The sequence below is a fragment of the Delphinus delphis genome, chromosome 9, assembly GCF_949987515.2.
Source record: "Delphinus delphis chromosome 9, mDelDel1.2, whole genome shotgun sequence".
NCBI lineage: Eukaryota > Metazoa > Chordata > Mammalia > Artiodactyla > Delphinidae > Delphinus > Delphinus delphis.
The window spans coordinates 81,341,873-81,365,993 of NC_082691.1; the positions used below are offsets into that span (position 1 = coordinate 81,341,873).

Genomic DNA, 24,121 nt, shown 5'->3' on the forward strand with positions numbered 1-24,121 from the left:
CCCAACACTAGAGGAAGTTTTTCTGTCAAAATGAGTGAGGCTGGGCTTCCCTGGTGGCGCAGTGGTTGAGAGTCCACTGCTGATGCAGGGGACGCGGGTTCGTGCCCCGGTCCAGGAGGATTCCACGTGCTGCGGAGCGGCTGGGCCCGTGAGCCATGGTCGCTGAGCCTGCACGTCCAGAACCTGTGCTCCGCAACGGGAGAGGCCACGACAGTGAGAGGCCCACGTACCGCAAAAGAAAAATAATGAGTGAGGCTCTTGGTGCCTTCTAGACTTTCCCCACCTCCCGACATGTGAAACTTTCCACAACTTTCCCTGGCCTCTTCATCCTTCTCCTGGAGTCAGTTATTGTGGGTAGGACACAGCCGCTGAGAGGTTTTATAAAGCCTCTGAGGGGCCTTCTGTAGTTCCTTTCCAGTCCATTTTAGTTAGACTATGTCACTGTGAGGCCATCAGCCCTTTTGTTTGAATTTTGTGCCTCTCCACCTGGCCTGCCTTTGGTGGAACCTGGATAGTACTGTCGCCCTCTTCCCACTCTCTGCCTCTGCATCCATGGCGTTGGTTGTTTTCTGTGAAAACACCAGTGAACAGGTCCAGTATTTTTTCAAAAATACGGAACCCTTCACGAATTTGTGTGTCATCCTTGCGCAGGGACCACGCTAATCTTCTCTGTATCCTTCCAGTTTTAGTAAATGTGCTGCTGAAGCGAGCACCAGGTCCAGTTTTGAACTGACCCTGAGGAAATAGGTCAGGAGCTATGTGGGGAAGAAGGAGGGATGAGAACCACTGGAGAACTAAGAATAGTTTGTTTTTTCATTTTAACATTTTTTTATATTGGTAGTAAATGCAGTGGAAACAAAAAGAAAAAGAAAGTAAAAGAGGAAGGTAAGACAGGAGGAAGAAAGAAACGAGAGAGAAAAAAGACAAAAGATAACCCCAAACCGTACTTCCTGTGGTAAGGTATAACCAGGAAGCTTTATTTTAAACCCTGAAGAACTGTGGCACAGTTAAAAACTGCAGGAACACCTAAAGCTGAATCATATAGCAACTGACTCTGCATTTGAGGGAACCTAGGTATCTAAAGGCCAAAATGTATATTCCAGGTTTCTATTTAATTGGACAAAATATATTTGAAATTTTTAACAAGCAATAGTAATTACCCTGCTGCACATCTACCACATGCTTGACATGACTTTAAATGTTTACAGCTTTTATGTATGAGGTTGGAATTGTTATTACCACCATTTTTACAAAAAGGAGACTCAACAGTGAAATTAAATAACTTCTCAAAGTTCTCACTGACAGGAATTTTTGAAGACTGTTAGAAATTGCTTCAAATTGAGTTGTCTAACTCTAGACCGTGTGCTCTTTATTGCTGTGATATTATTCTGGAATTATGTCCCTTTTAGCTTCACAGACCTACTTTGTCAGCTTCTGCTGGGAAATCTCATTATAGGAGGTGCACACACATGTGGAAACTCTACATCTCTACTCCTCAGTGACCTGACAACTCCAAATTTGGTAAAATTCAAGTGTAATTACTTGTGGCTTTTTATCTCCAAGTGATACTTCTTCCAAAAGCTGATGTGTTGAAAACAACATTATAGACCAAAGTTCTCCAAATATACTTGAATATAATGTCATGGAAATCATTCTAGCCGTATACCGTTTATCCCTCTTTAAATCATTATAGCATTTAAGTTTGACTATTATCTATTTGTTTCTTTTTTGTTTGTTTGTTTTGTTTTTAATAGAGTATCCTGAAGAGTATATATTCAAAAAATAATAATTGCTGAATGACTGGATTTGGAAATTTTTCACCTGTGAAAGCTGAATTCTAGCTTCAGACACAGCTTTAGCTACCCTTAAAATAGACTAATGATATGCAAACGTTAGAGAATATTTTCAGAATGATTTTTTTCATTCTGAATTTTGTCTCTAACAGTGGAGACAAGATATATATTATGGAAGAGCTGGTAGTAACCCTAAGGGTCATCAGAATACACTAGATTTGTATCTACAAAATGTACATGTTTCTCCAGACATAGGATTAAAGTCCCTTCAGTCTGATTTGGGTCTCCTCTTTCTTTTCAATACATTAACTTCTTTCCTCTGAGACCACATGACTCCTTACAGTCAAAATTCCAGGTTTATTTTCTTTCTGTTTATTTATCTTCTTTGAGGGAAATAGAAAGAAGATGAGCAATCAGTTTATAAATATTGAGTAAACTGAATTTCACTCTTTGAAATTTTGTTGTGCAACTAGGAACAAAGGGTTATATTTGTTATAATGGTGATGAGGAAAAAAAATTGATGAGATGATAATTTAGAAATATTAGGGCTTCCCTGGTGGCGCAGTGGTTGAGAGTCCGCCTGCCGATGCAGGGGACATGGGTTCGTGCCCTGGTCCGGGAAGATCCCACGTGCCGTGGAGTGGCTGGGCCCGTGAGCCATGGCCGCTGAGCCTGCGCGTCTGGAGCCTGTGCTCCGCAACGGGAGAGGCCACAACAGTGAGAGGCCCGCGTACCACAAAAAAAAAAGAAATATTAAACAACATTGCTTTATAAAATAATCTCATTTACCTAAAAATTAATGAAGAGGCTGCAGAAAAAAATAATGGTGACTTAGGAGAACCCAGCTTCCCCGTTCCCCCACAAAGATAAATGATTGGATAGCTGGCCACAAATAAAAAACAGCTCTGGGAGACCACTAGAGTCCACTTAGGAAGTTTTAGCAGCACACTGGAAAAAACTGAAATAATCACACAGAGGAGAAGGAAGACAACTTCATTTTGCTTGCATCATCCTATCCCCAAGCCAGCACTCTTCAGTGCCAAGGAGTTTACCAGGTACAAAGAGTTTCTCTCACCAAGAAAGGAAGAACAGAGTGAGCAACCACCTTTTCCAGCCTCTTGGGGGCACTGCATGAAGATCTTGCTCAGGTTTCATCCCACCCAGTCTGGCAAAGCTGAGATGTATAGAGCTGGCTAGGAACAAGGAAGAAAAACACAGATTAGCAGACATGCAGCAGGAATGACTGTTCATAGAGACCTGGATTAAAGACTTAAACATAAGACCTGAACCTGAAAACTCCTAGGACGAAACATAGGGAAAAACCTTCTTGACATTGATCTTTGTAGTGATTTCCTGGATATGAAAAGTACAAGCAACAAAATCAAAAATAAACAAGTGAGACTGGACCAAACTAAAAGCACAGTAAAAGAAACAATCAGCAAAAAGTAAAGGCAACCTATGGGATGGGAGAAAATATATGCAAATCATATATCTGATAAAGGGTCAATATCCAAAATATATGGAGAACTCATATAACTCAATAGCAGGGAAAAAAAAACCTGATAAAAAACAGTCAGGCAACTCAGTAGACATTTTTCCAAAGGAGACACACACAAATGGCCAACAGGTACATGATAAAAGCCTCTACATACCAATCATCAGGAAAATGCAAACCAAAACCACAATTAAATATCATCTCACACCTGTTAGCACGGCTATTATCAAAAAGACAAAAAATAGCAGGTATTGTTGAAGGTGTGGAGAAAAGGGAACTCTTGAGCCCTCTTGGTGAGAATGTACATTGGTATAGCTGCTGTAGAAAACAGTGTGGAGGTTCCTCAAAAAATTAAAAATAGAACTCCCATATGATCCAGCACTCCCACTTCTGGGTATATATCCAAAAGAAATGAAAACAAGATTTTGAAGAGATATCTGTGCCCCCATGTCCATTAGAGTATTATTCAACCTATTCAAAAACCTAAATGTCCATCAACACATTTCATATATATATGAAAAACAGTATTATTTAGTGAGAAGTCCTGCCTTTTGCGAAAACTCTGATGAGCCTTGAGGGCATTATACTAAATGAGATAAGTCAGACAGATAAAGACATATACCTTAAGATGTTACTTATATATGAAATCTAACAGAGAGTAGAAAAGTGGTTACCAGGAGCTAGGAGGTGGTGGAAATGGGGAGATTTTAGTCAAAGGATACAAACTTTCAGTTATAAGATTAACAAATTCTGGGGTTCTAATGTACAGCATGATTGTAGCTAATAATACTGTATTATATACTTGAAAGTTGCTAAGAGAGTAGATCTTAATTGTTCTCACCACAAAAAAGAAATGGTAATTATGCGAGAGGCTGGAGGGCTTACAAATTAATGTTATGGTGGTAATCCTTTTGCAATATATGAACGTATCAAATTGACACACTGTACACCTTGAACTTTTACAATGTTATATGTCAATTATATCTCAGTAAATCTGGGAAAATAGAAATAAATAAACAAAGGAAGGAAGAAAGGAAGGAAGGCAGCAGGCAGGCTTTAGGGAGTATTTTGGAATCATTAATCAATTCCTTATGCCATCACATTGTTTTCTTGGAAATATAAAAATGACTAAGCAATATACTGACTTTTTATAGGGATGAAAGTAAAAATACATTACCTTGTTACTTTATTGTGAGGTCCAGTTTATTATTAGAAACATAAATAACTACAATTCACAATGGAACCTGCACTTAAACATGAAACAGGCTCTCACGTGATACTGTTAGTTGATTATGAACTGTTCAGCTTCCTTGAAGTATGAGAGGTCTCAGTTGGAACATTTTCCCGGTTTTTGTCACAGTGTTTTAATCCTGATATTTCAGTGATGTCGGTGGTTTCATTGAAACCTCATCAAGATGACTGCTAAAAATCTTATATTTGCTCTTTATACTAAAATTCAACTCCAGAGAAAATTACAATATTCCCCTGCTCTACTTATGAGCAGTAAGACTTAGAAACTAACTTGAGTCAATATCATCCAATATAGGATTAGAATTTAAGGTAGTATTTTAAGAGAGTGTCACATCTCAGTTTTTGAGGAAGAAGTCACATGTGGAAATATTTACAGAGAAATATGTGAGAGCTGTTTTTAGTCTGGAATGGAAGGGTTCAGTGTCAGTCACCTTTGCCTTCGATGCACCGCTGCCAAAGCTGGGAACTAGTTTTCCTAGAATGTATGGTGTTAGGTTAAGGGTTTGTTAATGAGAAGAGATTAGTTGAAACTTAGAAGCCATTACTCTCGGGAGCCAAGACATCACAGCTAAGGCGCCCTCCAACAAACTCCCTCTTTGTGCTAGTGGCAAACAAATGTAGCAGCTTCTTCGCCATCTGCATAAGCTCTGCAGTTCTCTACCTGCTCTAGTTTGAAGTCATTAGTAACAATTTCTCTACTTCTTTGACCACAGACTTTCTGTCCAAGATGTACTTCTACATTTGTTTAAGCTCACATTCCTTTTTTTTTTTTTTTTTCCCCAGATGTCCTGCATTTTATTAGCTGTGTGATTTTCAGCAGACTCTTAACTGCTCTGGTTCTAGTTCCTCACCTATAATACAGCATGCCTGTCAAAAATTAAAGTTTAAATGAAAAAATATCTATTGTGCATTATAGACTAGAAGTCATTTTACAAGCATAACCAATTATTATCACATCAAGTCCAAATCTCTCTACCATTTTTCAAAGCCCTCTAAAACTTGACCTCATGCTCTTCATCCAGCATTATTTTTTATTTTTTTAACATCTTTATTGGAGTATAACTGCTTTACAGTGTTGTGTTAGTTTCTGCTGTATAACAAAGTGAATCAGCTATACATATATATATATACATATATACATATATATATATATATATATATATATATATATATATATATCTCCCCATATCCCCTCCCTCTTGAGTCTCCCTCCCACCCTACCTATCCCACCCGGTTAGGTGGTCACACAGCGCCGAGCTGATCTCCCTGTGTGATGCAGCTGCTTCCCACTATTAAGCTCACATTCCTTCATTAAACTGTTCCCTGAAAAACTGTAGTGTCTCTATCTCCTTGGATACACCAAGATTAATATTAATGGGTCCTCCAGGACCCATCGGCAGGTGGACTCTCAACCACTGCGCCACCAGGGAAGCCCAGGAACGGTATTTTTGAAAGTTACGGTAGGGGCTAGAGGCTGTTCTCTGCAAGCAAAGAATGACAGTGGAAGGTGGTGCTATTAAAATGGGGCTGCTGAGTTTAATGAGGTGGTAGAATCCTATAGTGGCAGGGCCAAGTGGTGGAACTTAATTACCAAACCTGGGTATGGTTAACATAATACGCAGCAGGACCAGAATTGTAAATACTAAGAATGGTTTGGCCCTCAGAGATCTTCGGCAGTCTTTGCCAGTATATCATGATATCCTCAGGATTGAAATAGATGGCTAGCTGTCTTAATGTTTACTAGATTTATATAAACAACAAGGTTTGACATTATTCATGGCCCCTCACACAGCTCCCAGATCTGAGCTAGTTCACAGGCCCAAAAATCCTTAAAAGAAGGAAAGTCTAGGTGTTTATGAAGGATTTTCTTACAGTAACACACCCATGATTATGCTAATACTTGTAGTGGTTTTGTGTTCCTCAACAATAACAAATTGATAAAGGCTTTGAACTCTGAACTTTGAGGAGTTAAAATCAAAATAGTAGTTTTTTGGAAGAAGTTGAATGAGTCATCAGAGCAGACTTAAATAAAAAATAAGCAAGCAAATAATGACTAATGTAGTGGATTGAATAGTGTGCCCCAAAATCACATTCACCCAGAACCTCAGAATGTGAACTTATTTGGAAATAGAGTCCTTGCAGATGTTAATAGTTAAGGATCTCAAGATGAATTCATCCTGGATCTGGGGCGAGTCCCAAGTCTAATGACTGGTGTCCTTATAAGAAGAGGAGGGGATACAGAGACTCACAGAGAAGATGAAGATGATTGGAATGATGCAGCTACAAACCCAGGAGTACTAAGGACTGCTGGGAGCCAAAAGAAGATAAGGAGAAACAAGGATTCTTCCCTAGGGCCTTCAAAGGGAACTGGCTCTGCTAATACCTTGATTTCAGGCTTCCAGCATCTAGAATTGTGGGAGAATAAATTACTGTTGTTTTAGCTAATTTTGGGTAATTTGTTACAGCAGTCTTAGGAAATTAGTATGACTAGTTTGAAACAAAGCTTGTGTTGAGAGTTTAGCTAAGCCACTCCATGGTATTGTTGCTTTGGCATTCATTTTGTTTGATCAAGTGACCTGCAGGGACCTTAAACTGACACTAGCCCCCTCATGCAAGCTCATGCCCTAGATAGCAGCTGCAGAGTCACAAGCAAATGTAAGTTCCTGACGTAACTTCCCCAACAGCCCTTGTGATCCACAGTCTCCCCTGCCTCCCAGCACCTGGATGCCTTATGCTTTCCTTAGATAAGACCCCCATGGGGTTGCCAAAACCCTGCTCTTTTGATTTGAATTGACCAAGCTGGCCCTACCTTTGAACCCCAAAGCATTCTACTCACACACCCTAACAAAAGCCTGTGCCCCACCCAGTTCCTTTCTGTCTCTCTGTCTGCACTCTGCCTTGACCTCCTCTTGTGGCCCTTTGAGGCATGCTGTGTCCTCCAGGACCTATGAGTAATAAACTTACCTATTTCAAAATTTTTTTTTTTTTTTTGTGGTCTGTTGTTGAACCACAACAGCACCCTGAGCTCCACTTAACAAACGTTCATTTAACAAGGTCCTGACAGCTTGTTAGGAAGGTTTTCATACCAGTATTTTCCTCTTCCTTTTCCTCTTGCATCCTGCAGCATAGAGAATGTGATAAATATTTGGTGGCTTGAATCCTAGAATTTTTATATTGTGAAAATAATTTGCTACATTCTATACAATCAAAATTTATCCTATCTTCAGTATGTATTATACAAAGGATTTTGAAAAAGAAAAAAATTTCCTATTTCATTGCACCAATATATAATATACCATGGAACAAAGAATATCGACTAAAACAGGCACTGGCAAAGTATAAACTGGGGGTCAAATTCAGTCACGTGCCTATATTTTGTAGGTAAAGTTTGTTGGAACACAGTCATACCTGTTCTTTTATATTGTCTGTGGCTGCTTTCACATTATAATGACAAAGGTGAATAGCTGCAATAGCGACTATATGGCCCACAAATCTGAAATCATTTATTCTTTGTCTCTTTATAGAAAAAAATGTTCAACCCCTGCATTAAGATACAATTGGATATAATAAAACATCTCATTATACGTGGCCTGCATATACAATAACATATGTGCTAGTGTTGCACCATTTTTAAAATCAAAACGTCTCTATCGTGGTTTTCTTTTTTCGTTTTCAAGAGATTGCAAATTTGCCTTTGGAATTGATTTTTCATTGTCCCACAATCTTCATCTAATTACTGTGGTTCACATAGTCGTTGTAGATAAATGTTTGTTGAATACTTATTGAGTTCATTCATTTAATCAGAAATTTGTCAGCTGTAATATATGGTTGAAATGTTAGTATTAATTATATACTGACATGTTAAGTATAGGTTTGCAATTTTACCATTAACACCAGGATAAGCATATTAATTGCAAAGATTCTTGATGAATATGTTGACAGAAATGTGAGGATAGACACTGTAAGTCAAGATGAGTCTTGCTGATGCCAGGAAAGGTGAAATCAAAGACACTAGCTTACTTATGAACAGGGATTTGAGGCTGAGAACTATGGGAAAAGTGGGAGAAAGCACATCTCTGGACACCTGGGATCTTTTCTTGAAAGAGAAATAAAAGAAGCTATCACACAGAGCAAGATATCCAAGGGACAAAACTGAGAGGAATTGGGGTGAAATACTACAAATGAGAAAAGTTTTCAATAAAAAGCAGATGAAATGAAATTAAAAGCTCTAGTTAGGAAAATAGAGACAAGCATGGGTTGACTCTGTGCCATATTTCTAGTCTAGAACAAACAGGCTGAACTTAGGATGCTTTTCTTTCTTTGTTTTTTATTTGTTTTTAAATACAAATGTATTGATTCTAAATCTTTGGAAGTGAGATTTGGGATTTGTAATTTAAGAGACAACAGTAACTTTCATAATCATGCAGGTTTGAGAATCACTAACTCAGGTAGGAAAGAGTTAATATTCTATCACAAATATTTGGGATTTGGTACCAGGCCACTCTTGTGCTGAGTCTGACATTCTCATGGCGAGTCCAATTCTAACAACTCTTCTTCTCTTATATTTTCCTTGGTTTGAATTCCTGTCTTAGTAATCCATTTAATACTTAGTCCACATGTGGATCTTTGCTTTGCTTTTGTCTTTTGTTTTTTCTCCTCATAAACTTTTCCATTTCTAGATACCAATATGGTAGCATGGCCACTGCTGGCTGCAGATAAACTTCTCTGATAGGGGCTGCTGGCATGTGTTTCTGGGTAACTTCTGTCCTTCGATTTCCCCGTTTTCAAACTACTCCTTTTTGCTAATTATTTCTGCTTGCCATGCCCTTTAGGTTGTGTTTCCTACAAATGGCTCATCCTCCCCAGAATATCTACAAATAAGTCTGGGTCCCTTGCAAAATAAATTTATAGAATCTCCCATGACAACTACCAAATCCATCCCTTTCTCCCCTTTTTCTAAAGCATTGATCCGAAATTTGTTAGTGTTCTATGTGGAATTATAATTAATTTCAATTGAAAAAATATTGATTATGCAAATACCACTAATTAATGTAGCTCTAAGTGTGTCATATATTTTGATAGAAGCATAAACAAAGTCATGAAAGAGCAATTATTTTTGACTGACAATAGAAAGTGACATTTGACCTGGTCCTTTGGGAATATCAACAATAACAATAACAAAAGTTTCAGGAAGGAGCTTTCGAATCAGGTGGTAGAAAGACCAATATGAAGTTAATATAAAAGTCACAAAAGTCCATGGCATGTTTATGAACAACTCGACAAGTAAGATGTAACGGTAGAGATGAAAGAGGAAAAAGTAGGTTGGAAGCCAGAAAATAAATTTAAAAGTGCTTAAAGCACTGTAGACAGTCAGCAACATATTTTGTTTTGGGAAATGCCATCATCATGTTCTTATTTTAGAAGATGGCTAGAAAACAAAAGATAGTTTTGAGTATTATTGTACTCAGTTAGCTCTCTCCCTCATCTTGGCTTATTCCATTTTTGTTTTCTAAGTATTCATGCCTTCCCCTTCACTTAACAGTTAATGGCCTAAATTCATTTACTGATCTCACGCTCGTATTCCAAAATTTTCTAATTGATTTCTGGATTTTGCATTAGGCTCAGAAATAAGAGTTTTGAGAGCTATGTGTCTGAAATTTCATATTGTAATTATTCTGGTGTATGTTCTTCATCAATCTATTGATTGTTCTTTAGCTGGTTCTTTTCTAATCATTACAATCTTGATTTGAGATAATTCAATCAGGGCAGTTACTGGCTCAAGAGTAATCTTGGACGGGAACAATAGAGTATAGCATATGAGGGGAATTTGACTGTTGCACATCCAAAGCGCTGTTCTCTAATTTATTCACATGCAACTTACTACATTCTTTACTCACCTCAAGAGGTGCATTTCCCTTCACTTTTAGAGTAGACAGGATGTCACTATGACTCATATTCTTGTCACTTGCATCACAAACTTCCGACCCAGAGTTATCTTTTTCAGTTGATTCTGATCTATGGCAGGGCCCTCCACTTATCCCCTTTTCATCTAGATCTGCTTCCAGTGCCACTCAGCAGGGTAAGTATGAATAGTATAGGGGAGTTTCCCACTTTCCCATGACCTGCCCAAGCCTTGTCATTTCATCAGCTCAAGCATCATTGGGCTTTTTTAGACCTTGTCACATAATCCTAGAAAAATCTGAAAATTGCTAAGGATCTGGAGAAGAATGTATTAAAATATGGCAGTGTTCTCCAGTTTGATTCAGATTTCATTGTTTTTGTCAAATGCTCTATTTATGGTCTGTGGATGTGGCCATTTGAAAATTTTGATCAGATTGTTTCCCTTTTGTTGCATTTTTTGGATTTCTGATTATAGGTCTCAGAAAGAGGAAGAGTAAAAATGCTCGTTCCATAATCTTTTAGTGGAACTCTAAGCTAGGTTTATCATCACTCATTTTTATGTTATTCTTCATATATTAGGACGGATATTGTAATACTCAAATATTTAAGAATTCTTAGCATTTTAAAATTCTCTCTATATATATGTAGAAGAGATCAAACATCTGATTTATCTTTATATTCAAAGTATTCAAACCAATTCAAATTAAAAATTTGCACTGGGGAACACTCCTATGCAGCTGTACTATATTTTCCAGTATATGCAAAGCAATTATTTTTATGGGAAAAGTCAGTTATGCTGTAAAATATGTCTCCGTCAAACTTTCTTTTAACCAAACCAACTGTGCTAAAAGTACACAAAGTACTTGGGGGTAATATATATTATATAGTATAATTTTTTGGAACATGAATTCTAGAATATACAATAAGATATAAAATTTGAAAAAAAATATGTGCAGTTATATACTCTATGAGAGTTATTGTATTAAAGAAAGGAATTTTAAAAATCTGATTCTGGTCCTGGAGATTCCAAAAATGGACTGTTAGGAGAAATCTATTTAACACTCCCAAATTTTCATTTCATGTTCTGTAAAGAACATAGACAAGATGTTTGAAAGCTTTACTATCTAGAGACTTTCTGAATGTAGGACAATTCTTTTCCTTACATTTTGTTTTTTGAATGTGTCTATAATTATTTAACTTTATTATGTTACAATTCAAGTATTGAAGAACATATATTGAGAAAAAATTCATTAAAAAAAAACAACTGAGCATTACACCTATAACACTGTCCAAAATGAACATCAAGTTTTATAATTATATTATTGGTAATTTGACTGAAATTCAAATAAAATCGTCTATATTTTTCTCCAAAAACTGTTAGATGTTAAAAATTTCCTGTTTTCAAGTTAATATTTCTGGAGAAGCTATATTTCCCTCTATCTCTGTCTCTCTCCCACATACACACCTACCTCTACATACATGAGTTGACACATACATTACAGAAAATGGAAAGTGCCTATAATCTAATCACCCCACGTATTGTTATGTTAAAATGTATTTCCATCTAGTCCTAACTTTCTGTGTTTGCTTACTATCTATTATATTGGGATCCTATTTTATGTAAAGTTATATAGATTATTTTTTTGTATAAAATTATGTTGTGGACATTTTCCCATGTCATTTTAAGATTCTTCCAAAAAAGCAAATAGTTTGATTTCCTGGAAAGCGTTCTAACTATTAGTTGACTTTGGCTTAATTTTTTTAAGCTTAACTTTGTCAGTTTGAATAAGGCAACTGATGCAGCTATTTATATTTTCATATGCAATAGTAGTTCTTGTACATAATTCTAATAGGAGGAATAAATTAAATTTTAAAATATCTATGGTCATATAATAATATTACCTCCATAATAATACCATTGCCTTTCAATCATAAAATATGTACACGAAGGAAAGAGAGTAGAAAAAAATGTTCAATCCCTGTATTAAGATACAGTTGGGTATAATAAAACATCTCATTATACATGGTCTGCATATACAATAACATATGTGCTAGTGTTTCACCACTATTAAAATCAAAAACTAGATGTTTTTCATCCAATTTTGATTAAAATTGGAGTTGATATCTGAGGCCACAAAGGGCAAGCTAATATTTGGTGATAAAACTTTAATGATAATATTTAAGAAGCTGGTCACACAAGTCCTTTTGATCATGCAAAGCAATGGATTTATCCATTACTTTCATTTACAAAGAAAGATAATAGCAAATATTTACATGGAAGTTACCATGAAAATTAGGTGAAATCTGTACTTATTCTGTATCTTGCCTCTCAAAAATATTTTTTCTAAAAAGAAGGAGAGATATTTTCCATAGTATTCACACATTTGAGTAGTACCAAGGACAATAAACTTGTAATCTTTAGATTTTGCATGTTTGCTTTAGGAAAGAAAAACTTTTAGGATTATGGAATATTGTTCATTCAAAATGATAAGCTTTGTTTGGCATATGAGGTTGATTTTCTCACCACTCCAGTGATAAATAACCTGCTGATTCTGACCTCATTCATCCAGTCTTGATTAACTCAACTATTCTAAAGGATGTATTAGGGTCCTCCAGAGAAACAGAACTAATAGGCAGATAGATAGATAGATAGATAGATAGATAGATAGATAGATACGGAAAGAGATTTATTATGAAAGATTGGCTCATGCGATGATGGTGGCTGAGGAGTCTGCCAGTGTCCGAGAGCAGGAGAAGATGGATATCCAGGTCTAGCAGAAAGTAAATTCACTCTTCCTCCACCTTTTTGTTACATTTGGACCCACTGTGGATTGGATGATGTCCACTGGCATTGGTGAGGACACTCTTTTCACTAAGTTTACCAATTCAAATGCTAATCTCGCCCAGAAACACCCTCACAGACACACCTAGAAATAATGTTTACCAGCTATCTAGGCATCCCTTAGCCCAGTCAAGTTGACACATAAAATTAACCATCACATAATGACTATTAGTGTTTTATAACGTACTTTATTTTCCAAGTAAAAAAAAAAATGTGGCTAACAAATTTCACTTTAAAACACAGTAGTGAAGACTGATTTTCCATGATATTATACAGTTTGTATAATAGTGTATTCTCATTGTGCACCAGAAACATACTAGGATTTTAGCAAATATATTCTGAATGACTACAAATTACTGTATGGATGTAATAAAAATAAAGGGCTAGTGAAAAGGACTATTATTTTTTGGACAAGTAAGAATAGATTTAAACTGCTAGCAATGATTTAATTTTTATTTAGGATTTATAATTCATATTTATATACTGCAGTGATTTTTGGAAAAAATTATTAACCCATCAATGGAGGCTGAACTATGTTTAGTCTTTCCATAATCTTTTTTATTTTTATTTATTTTTATTTATTTTTAAACATCATTATTGTAGTATAACTGCTTTACGATGGTGGGTTAGTTTCTGCTTTATAACAAAGCGAATCAGTTATACATATACATATATCCCCATACCTCTTCCTTCTTGCGTCTCCCTGCCTCCCACCCTCCCTATCCCACCCCACTACGTGGTCACAAAGCACCAAGCTGATCTCCCTGTGCTATGCGGCTGCTTCCCACTACCTATCTATTTTACATTTGGTAGTGTATATATGTCCATGCCACTCTCTCACTTTGTCCCATCTTACCCTTCCCTCTTCCCATATCCTCAAGTCCATTCTCCAGTAGGTCTGCGTCTTTATTCCCATCTTGTCCCTAGGTTCTTCATGTCCATTTTTTGTTTGTTTTTTAGCTTCCATATATATGTGTTAGCATACGGAATTTGTTTTTCTCTTTCTGACTTACTTCACTCTGTATGACAGACTCTAGGTCCATCCAACTCACTACAAATAACTCAATTTTGTTTCTTTTTATGGCTGAGTAATATTCCATCGGATATATGTACCACTTTTCTTTATCCATTCATCTGTCGATGGACACTTAGGTTGCTTCCATGTCCTAGCTATTGTAAATAGAGCTGCAATGAACATTGTGGTACATGACTCTTTTTGAATTATGGTTTTCTCAGGGTCTGTGCTCAGTAGTGGGATTGCTGGGTCATATGGTAGTTCTATTTTTAGTTTTTTAAGGAACCTCCATACTGTTTTCCATAGTGGCTGTATCAACTTACATTCTCACCAACAGTGCAGGAGGGTTCCCTTTTCTCCACACCCTCTCCAGCATTTACTGTTTGTAGATTTTTTGATGATGGCCATTCTGACCGGTGTGAAATGATATCTCATTGTAGTTTTGATTTGCATTTCTCTAATGATTAATGATGTTGAGCAGTCTTTCATGTGTTTGTTGGCAATCTGTATATCTTCTTTGGAGAAATGTCTATTTAGGTCTTCTGCCCATTTTTGGATTGGGTTGTTTTTTTTGATATTGAGCTGCATGAGCTGCTTGTAAATTTTGGAGATTAATCCTTTGTCAGTTGCTTCATTTGCAAATATTTTCTCCCATTCTGAGGGTTGTCTTTTCATCTTCTTTAGGGTTTCCTTTATTGTGCCAAAGCTTTTAAGTTTCATTAGGTCCCATTTGTTTATTTTTGTTTTTATTTCCATTTCTATAGGAGGTGGGTCAAAAAGGATCTTGCTGTGATTTATGTCATAGAGTGTTCTGCCTATGTTTTCCTCTAAGAGTTTTATACGCTCTGGCCTATGTTTAGGTCTTTAATCCATTTTGAGCTTATTTTTGGATATGGTGTTAGGGTGTGTTCTAATTTCATTCTTTTACATGTAGCTGTCCAGTTTTCCCAGCACCACTTATTGAAGGGGTTGTCTTTTCTCCATTGTATATTCTTGCCTCCTTTATCAAAGGTAAGGTGACCATATGTGCGTGGGTTTATCTCTGGGCTTGCTATCCTGTTCCATTGATCTATATTTCTGTGTTTGTGTCAGTACCATACTGTCTTGATTACTGTAGCTTTGTACTATAGTCTGAAGTCAGGAAGCCTGATTCCTCCAGCTCTGTTTTTCTTTCTCAAGATTGCTTTGGCTATTCAGGGTCTTTTGTGTTTCCATACAAATTGTGAAATTTTTTGTTCTAGTTCTGTAAAAAATGCCATTGGTAGTTAGATCGGGATTGCATTGAATCTGTAGATAGCTTTGGGTAGTAGTCATTTTCACAATATTGATTCTTCCAATCCAAGAACATGGTATACTCTCCATCTGTTTATGTCATCTTTGATTTCTTTCATCAGTGTTTCATAGTTTTCTGGGTACAGGTCTTTCACCTCCTTAGGTAGGTTTATTCCTAGGTATTTTATTCTTTTTGTTGCAATGGTAAATGGGATTGTTTTCTTTAATTTCTCTTTCTGATTTTTTGTTGTTAGTGTATAGGAATGCCAGAGATTTCTGTGCATTAATATCGTATCCTGCAACCTTACCAAAATCACTGATTAGTTCTAATAGTTTTCTGGTGGCATCTTAAGAATTTTCTATGTATAGTATCATGTCATCTGCGAACAGTCACAGCTTTACTTCTTCTTTTCCAATTTGTATTCTTTTTATTTCTTTTTCTTCTCTGATTGCCGTGGCTAGGACTTCCAAAACTATGTTGGATAGGAGTGGCAAGAGTGGACGTCCTTGTGTTGTTCCTGATCTTAGTGGAAATGGTTTCAGTCTTCACCATTGATGATGATGTTGGCTGTGGATTTGTCATATATGGCCTTTATTATGTTGAGGTAAGTTCCCTCTATGCCTACTTTCTGGAGGTTTTTTATCATAAATGGGTGTTGAATTTTGTCAAAAGCTTTCTCTGCATCTATTGAGATGATCATATAGTTTTTCTCCTTCAGTTTGTTAATATAGTGTATCACATTGATTGATTGGTGTATATTGAAGAACCCTTGCATTCCTGGGATAAACCCCACTTCACCATGTTGTATGATCCTTTAAATGTGCTGTTGGATTCTGTTTGCTAGTACTTTGTAGAGGATTTTTGCATCTATGTTCATCAGTGATACTGGCCTGTAGTTTTCTTTCTTTCTGACATCTTTTTCTGGTTTTGGTATCAGGGTGATAGTGGCCTTGTAGAATGAGTTTGGGAGTGTTCCTCCCTCTGCTATATTTTGGAAGAGTTTGAGAAGGATAGGTGTTAGCTCTTCTCTAAATGTTTGATAGAAGTTGCCTGTGAAGCCATCTTCTATTTGTTGGAAGATTTTTAATCACAGTTTCAATTTCAGTGCTTGTGATTGGTCTGTTCATATTTTCTATTTCTTCCTGGTTCAGGTTTGGAAGGTTGTGCATTTCTAAGAATTCGTCCATTTCTTCTAGGTTGTGCATTTTATTGGCATATAGTTGGTGTAGTAATCTCTCATGATCCTTTGTATTTCTGCAGTGTCCGTTGTTACTTCTCTTTTTTCATTTCTAATTCTATTAATTGGAGTATTCTCTCTTTTTTTCTTGATAAGTCTGGCTAATGGCTTATCAATTTTATCTTCAAAAAGAACCAGCTTTTAGTTTTATTGATCTTTGCATCATTTCCTTTGTTTCTTTTTCATTTATTTCTGATCTGATCTTTATGATTTCTCTCCTTCTGCTAACTTTGGGGTTTTTTTTGTTCTTCTTTCTCTAATTGTTTTAGGTGTAAGGTTGTTTATTTGTGATGTCTCTTATTTCTCAAGGTAGGCTTGTGTTGCTATGAAATTCCATCTTAGAACTGCTTTTGCTGCATCCCATAGGTTTTGGGTCATTGTGTTTTCATTGTCATTTGTTTCTAGGTATGTTTTGATTTCCTCTTTGATTTCTTCAGTGATCTCTTGGTTATTAAGTAGTGTATTGGTTAACCTCCATGTGTTTGTATTTTTTACAGATCTTTTCCTGTAATTCATATCTAGTCTCATAGCGTTGTGGTCGGAAAAGGTACTTGATACAATTTCAATTTTCTTAAATTTACCAAGGCTTGATTTGTGACCCAAGATATGATCTATCCTGGAGAATGGTCCATGATCACTTGAAAAGAAAGTGTATTCTGTTATTTTTGGATGGAATGTCCTATAAATACCAATTAAGTCCATCTTGTTTAATGTATCATTTAAAGCTTGTGTTTCCTTATTTATTTTTATTTTGGATAATCTGTCCATTGGTGAAAGTGTGGTGTTAAAGTCCCCTACTATGATTGTGTTACTGTCAATTTCCCCTTTTATGGCTGTTAGTATTTGCCTTACGTATTGAGGTGCTCCTATGTTGGGTGCCTAAATATTTACAATTGTTATATCTTCTTCTTGGATTGATCCCTTGATCATTATGTAGTGTCCTTCTTTGTCTCTTGTTATAGTCTTTGTTTTAAAGTCTATTTTGTCTGATATGAGAATTGCTACTCCAGCTTTCTTTCGGTTTCCATTTGCATGGAATATCTTTTTCCATCCCCTCACTTTCAGTCTGTATGTGTCCCTAGGTCTGAAGTGGGTCTCTTGTAGACAGCATATATATGGGTCTTGTTTTTGTAACCATTCAGCCAGTCTGTGTCTTTTCGTTGGAGCATTTAATCCATTTACATTTAAGGTAATTATCGATATGTATGTTCATTTTACCATTTTCTTAATTGTTTTGGGTTTGTTATTGTATGTCTTTTCCTTGTCTTGTGTTTCCTGCCTAGAGAAGTTCCTTTAGCATTTGTTGTAAAGCTGGTTTGGTGGTGCTGAATTCTCCTAGCTTTTGCTTGTCTGTAAAGGTTTTAATTTCTCCATCAAATCTGAATGAGATCTTTGCTGGGTAGAGTAGACTTGGTTGTAGGTTTTTCCCCTTCATCACTTTAAATATGTCCTTCCAGTCCCTTCTGGCTTGTAGAGTTTCTGCTGAAAGATCAGCTGTTAACATTATGGGGATTCCCTTGTATGTTATTTGTTGTTTTTCCCTTTGTGCTTTTAATAGTTTTTCTTTGTATTTAATTTTTGATAGTTTGATTAATATGTGTCTTGGCATGTTTATCCTTGGATTCATCCTGTATGGGACTCTGTGCTTCCTGGACTTGATTAACTATTTCCTTTCCCATATTAGGGAAGTTTTCAGCTATAGTCTCTTCAAATATTTTCTCAGTCCCTTTCTTTTTCTCTTCCTCTTCTGAGACCTCTATTATTCAAATGTTGGTGCATTTACTTTTGTCCCAAGGCCTCTGGGACTGTCCTCAATTCTTTTAATTCTTTTTTCTTTATTCTGCTCTGCAGTAGTTATTTCCCTGTTTTATCTGCTGGGTCACTTATCCATTCTTCTGCCTCAGTTATTCTACTTTTGATCCCTTCTAGGGAATTTTTAATTTCATTTATTGTGTTTTCTTCACTGTTTGTTTGCTCTTTAGTTCTTCTAGGTCACTGCTAAATGTTTCTTGTATTTTCTCCATTCTATTTCCAAGATTTTGGATCATATTTTCTATTATTATTCTAAATTCTTTTTTAGGTAGACTGCCTATTTCCTCTTCATTTATTAGGTCTGGTGGGTTTTTACCTTGCTCCTTTATCTGCTGTGTGTTTCTCTGTCTTCTCATTTTTCTTAACTTACTGTTTTGGGGGTCTTTTCACAGGCTGCAGGTTCCTAGTTCCCGTTGTCTTTGGTGTCTGTCCGCAGTGGCCAAGATTGGTTCAGTGGGTTGTGTAGGCTTCCTGGTGGAGGGGACTAGTGCCTGTGTTCTGGGTGATAAGGCTGGATCTTGTGTTTCTGGTGGGCAGGTCCTTGTCTGGTGGTGTGTTTTGGGGTGTCTGTGACCTTATTATGATTTTAGGCAGCCTCTCTGCTAATGGGTGGGGTTGTGTTCCTGTCTTGCTAGTTGTTTGGCATAGGGTGTCCAGCACTGTAGCTTGCTCGTCATTGAGTGAAGCTGGGTCTTGTCATTGAGATGGAGATCTCTGGGAGATTTTCGCCGTTTGATATTACGTGGAGCTGTGAGGTCTCTTGTAGACCAGTGTCCTGAACTTGGCTCTCTCACCTCAGGGGCACAGCACTGATACCTGGATGGAGCACCAAGACCCTGTCCTCCATACGGCTCAGAATAAAAGGGAGAAAAAAAGAAAGAATGAAAAAGATAAAATAAAGTTGTTAGAATAAAAAATAATTATTAAAAAAATAGAAAGTAATAAAAAGAAAGATAGAAAGAAGAGAGCAAGCAAATCATAAAACAAATCCACCAATGATAACAAGCGCTAAAACCTATAGCAAAAAAAAAAAAAAAGAAAAAAAAAACGGACGGTTAGAACCCTAGAACAAATAGTAAAAGCAAAGCTATACAGGCAAAATCACACACAGAAGCATACACATACACACAAAAAGAGAAACAGGGGAAAATACCTATGTATTGTTGCTCCCAAAGTCCACTGCCTCAATTTGGGATGATACGTTGTCTATTCAGGTATTCCACAGATGCAGGGTACATCAAGGTGATTGTGGAGATTTAATCCGCTGCTCCTGAGGCTGCTGGGAGGGATTTCCCTTTCTCTTCTTTGTTGGCACAGCTTCCGGGGCTCAGCTTTGGGTTTGGACCGTGTAGGTCGCTGAGGGTGTCTGTTCTTCGCTCAGACAGGACAGGGTTAAAGGAGCAGCTGATTCGGGGGCTCTGGGTCACTCAGGCTGGTGGGGAGGGAGGGGTACATAGTGCGGGGCGGGCCTGCGGCGGCAGAGGCCGGCATGACGTTGCATCAGCCTGAGGTGCGCCGTGCGTTCTCCCTGGTAAGTTGTCCCTGGATCCCGGGACTCTGGCAGTGGCGGGCTGCACAGGCTCCCGGAAGGGGCGTGTGGATAGTGAGCTGTGCTCGCACACAGGCTTCTTGGTGGCGGCAGCAGCAGCCTTAGCGTCTCATGCCCGTCTCTGGGGTCCGCGCTGTTGGCCGCGGCTCGCGCCCGTCTCTGGAGCTCCTTTAAGCAGTGCTCTTAATCCCCTCTGCTCGCGCACCAGGAATCAAAGAGGCAAGAAAAAGTCTTGTCTTTTCGGCAGGTCCAGACTTTTCCCGGACTGCCTCCCGGCTAGCTGTGGCGCACTAGCCCCTTCAGGCTGTGTTTACGCTGCCAACCCCAGTCCTTTCCTTGGGATCCAACCAAAGCCGGAGCCTCAGCTCCCAGCCCCGCCCGCCCCGGCGGGTGAGCAGACAAGCCTCTCAGGCTTGTGAGTGCCGGTCGGCAGGGATCCTCTGTGCGGCAATCTCTCCGCTTTGCCCTCCGCACCCCGGTTGCTGTGCTCTCCTCTGTGGCTTCAAAGCTTCCCCTCTCCACCTCCTGCAGTCTCTGCCCGCGAAGGGGCTTCTAGTGTGTGGAAACCTTTCCTCCTTCACAGCTCCCTCCCACCGGTGCAGATCCCGTCCCTATTCTTTTGTCTCTGTTTTTTCTTTTTTCTTTTGCCCTACCCAGGTACGTGGGGGGTTTCTTGCCTTTTGGGAGGTCTGAGGTCTTCTGCCAGCATTCAGTAGGTGTTCTGTAGGAGTTGTTCCACGTGTAGATGTATTTCTGATGTATTTGTGGAGAGGAAGGTGATCTCCACGTCTTACTCTTCCGCCATCTTGAAGCTCCTTCTCAGTCTTTCCATAATCTAAAAGAAGCTGTTAAAATATAGAATATGAAGGGTGACAGGCTCTTCTGCTTTTGAAGCCTCATTCTCTCTCTATGATGAGCATTATTCCAGTCTCAAGCTATACAGCTACTGAATGTAGTAGATGGGTGAGAGAAAAATTAGTCCTAGAAAAAAAGGGCATTCCTCAGAATATTCAGCCGGGGTTCATTCTGACTGCACATGGCAGAAATCCAACTGGAACACATTTACTCCGAGAGTGGTATTGGTTATCTACTCAGACTTTAGGAATCACAAAGCATTAGCTATTCTCAGAAATGACTGAGAACAGGGATTTGAAAGACATCAGGTGTTGATCATTCTGTCTTCACCTTAATATTTTCTCTCATAATTCAGGTTTTTACAGCTGACTAGCTAATTCACCATGGCAGTGCTGGCTCTCGAGCTAGTGTATTTCCATTGTGCTACGCAAGGCACGTTACATATCATACTTCAGTCCTCAGGTTAAAAAGTCATAGAGGAATAAATTAATTAGTCTTATTTTGCTGAAGTGTCCAAAAATAGAGTTCTTGGGTACAAGGATTAGGTAACTCCCTCTACAACAGGGTGGTTAGGTTCAGGGGAGGGACAGTCCCCCCACATAAGAAGGTGCCGTACTATTCCTGGGATGTTCAGTAATTTAGAAAATTCATCAGTCTGAGACTGTCAGCTAGAAACTGGTTATCATTTAATAGGAAAAAACTAATCTAGTAGATTATAAAATTGCTAGTAGCATGAAGAGGTCAAAAAATGAAAATGGTTTCTGTGTGTGTGTGTGTTTGTGAAAGAGAGAAAGATTTAATGTCTCACTGGTTCTGAAAAGAATGATTTTTGATTCTTCTCATTTGTCCGTTTTTAGAAAATGAAATCCAGTAGCTAATGGTTTAGAGGTCCATGTAAGATAGGTGTTAGAGGTCTCTTGTGATAAAAGAATATTTAAATAACAATGAAATTATGAAGATATAAATGATAGGAAAGTCAGTCAAGACTAAGAGAAGATTTCCTAAGTCAAATCCTTGATATCGTATGACTCTGAAAGTGTTTTCTCTCTTTTTTTCATTTCCTGACCTTTTCTGTGACTTCCCTAAAACTGACTAAATCTGTCAAGGACATTGTATTAGAACAGCCAGCCCTCATCCTAACTACCAGGTGAGCAATTGTATGAGTGAGCCTGGGCGAGATCATCTGAACCCAACAAGATTAATAGAAACACCCAGACCACCTGTATACTCATGAGAACTAAAAAGAAGTTGTTTAAGACACTGAATTTCGAAGTGATTATTTCAGAATCCTGAAATATTCTAAGTCCTTTTCCAGAAACATGGAACTGGTTGTGCTAGCAGGGTAGCCACAGAGATGAAGCGCTAAGCATGCTTGAGCCCATGAACAATTGTATAATTTTCCTCAGGGCACCCAGCACATGCTTGTGCTGACTTGGAAGCCCCAGAGACGGCTCTCTGGGCTGCCAGAGACACCACAAGAGCCCAGAACTGCTCTTGCGTTCCAGGAAGCAGTGGAGAGTTACCCCTGTCTGAGTGATTTCAGGATTTTCTACTTTACTTCAGAACCCCAGGATCAACACTGCTGAAAATTGAGCCTCAATGATGATGCCAGTTACCTGGCCAAGCTTCTAGCAAAATCTTAAGTCCCTTCCAGGGCCCAAACAACTCTTGTGCTGGGCTGGAAGACCCAGAGAGTGCCTCTTGCACCACCAGAACTACCAAAAACTTTCTAAGTCTACTTGGGGGCCCAGGAACCATTTTTGCCTTCCTAGAGAAGTTGGAGAAAGTATTACCCCCTGCCTGAGTGTCCTTAGAATTTTCAACCTCACCTCAGAGTCTGGAGCCGGTGCCAAAAATTGAGGTACAACGAGGGTGTCCTCAGCCTGGCTGAGCTAATGGAACTTTTCTAAATTCCTTTCTTGTCCCAGGAAAAGTTTGTGCTGTTCTGGAAGGCATAGAAATCTTACCTTACCTTTATTTTTTTCTTTTTTGCGGTACGCAGGCCTCTCACTGTTGTGGCCTTTCCCGTTGCGGAGCACAGGCTCCGGACGCACAGGCTCCAGACGCGCAGGCTCAGCAGCCATGGCTCACGGGCCTAGCCACTCCACGGCATGTGGGATCTTCCCAGACTGGGGCACGAACCCGAGTCCCCTGCATCGGCAGGTGGACTCTCAACCACTGCACCACCAGGGAAGCACCCTTACCTTTAATTTTGAAAGCTATTCACTGATCATTAAATTCTAAGTTGACAGGTTTTTTTCTCTTTTTTTTTCCCTTCAATATTTAAAGATGATGCTACATCTATGGCTCACAAAATATCTCAGGAAAAGTCTGTTGTCATTCTCCTATCTGTTCCTGTGTACATGGTGTGTCTTCTTTTCTCTGGCACCTTTTAAGACTTTCTCATCACTGGTTTTTAGCAATTTGTTATGTTCTGCTTTGCTCTGATCTCTATGTGGCTTAAGTTTCATTGAGATTCATGAATCTGAAATCTTAGATATGTGAGTTCATAGGTTTTATCAAATTTGGAAATTTTTTGGATATATTCAATTTTTTTCCTACTGTCCTCTTTCAAGAATTCCAACTACACATATGTTAGACAGCTTAGATTAATATACCGGTTTTTTATCTTTTAAAAAATTATGCTTCAGTTTGGAAACTTTTATTTCTTTATAATTGATCCCTTGTTCTGCACTCTCTTGTGTTGTTTATCTCATCCACTGTAGTTGCCATTTCAAATATTGTAATTTTCATCTCTGATTGAGGCATTTTAGTACTTTCTATTTCCATCCACGTCATATTTATGTTTTTATGTATATTCTTGAGTATCGTGTATATCATATTCACAATAGATTTTTAAAGGCTTTTATCTACTAAGTTCATCATCTGTATTACTTCTGAGACTATTTCTATTTACTAATTTTTCTCTGGTAATGAACCATATTTTCCTGTTACTTTGCACCCCTGATCATTTTTGATTGGATGCTGTACATTATAAATTTTACTTTGTTGGATTTTGTTGTATTTCTTAAAGAGTGTTGGTCCTTGTTCTGGCACGTAGTTAAAGTATTGAGGTGGTTTGGATCCAGTGAAAACTT

General features: G+C 38.0%; 1 non-coding gene across 1 annotated transcript; it reads right to left on the reverse strand.

The window, feature by feature from the left end:
* Window positions 1-606: 606 nt before the first annotated feature.
* Window positions 607-713, reverse strand: LOC132431427 (U6 spliceosomal RNA). Its single transcript, XR_009520733.1, has one exon. It is a non-coding gene; the product is annotated as a U6 spliceosomal RNA (small nuclear RNA).
* Window positions 714-24,121: the final 23,408 nt, after the last annotated feature.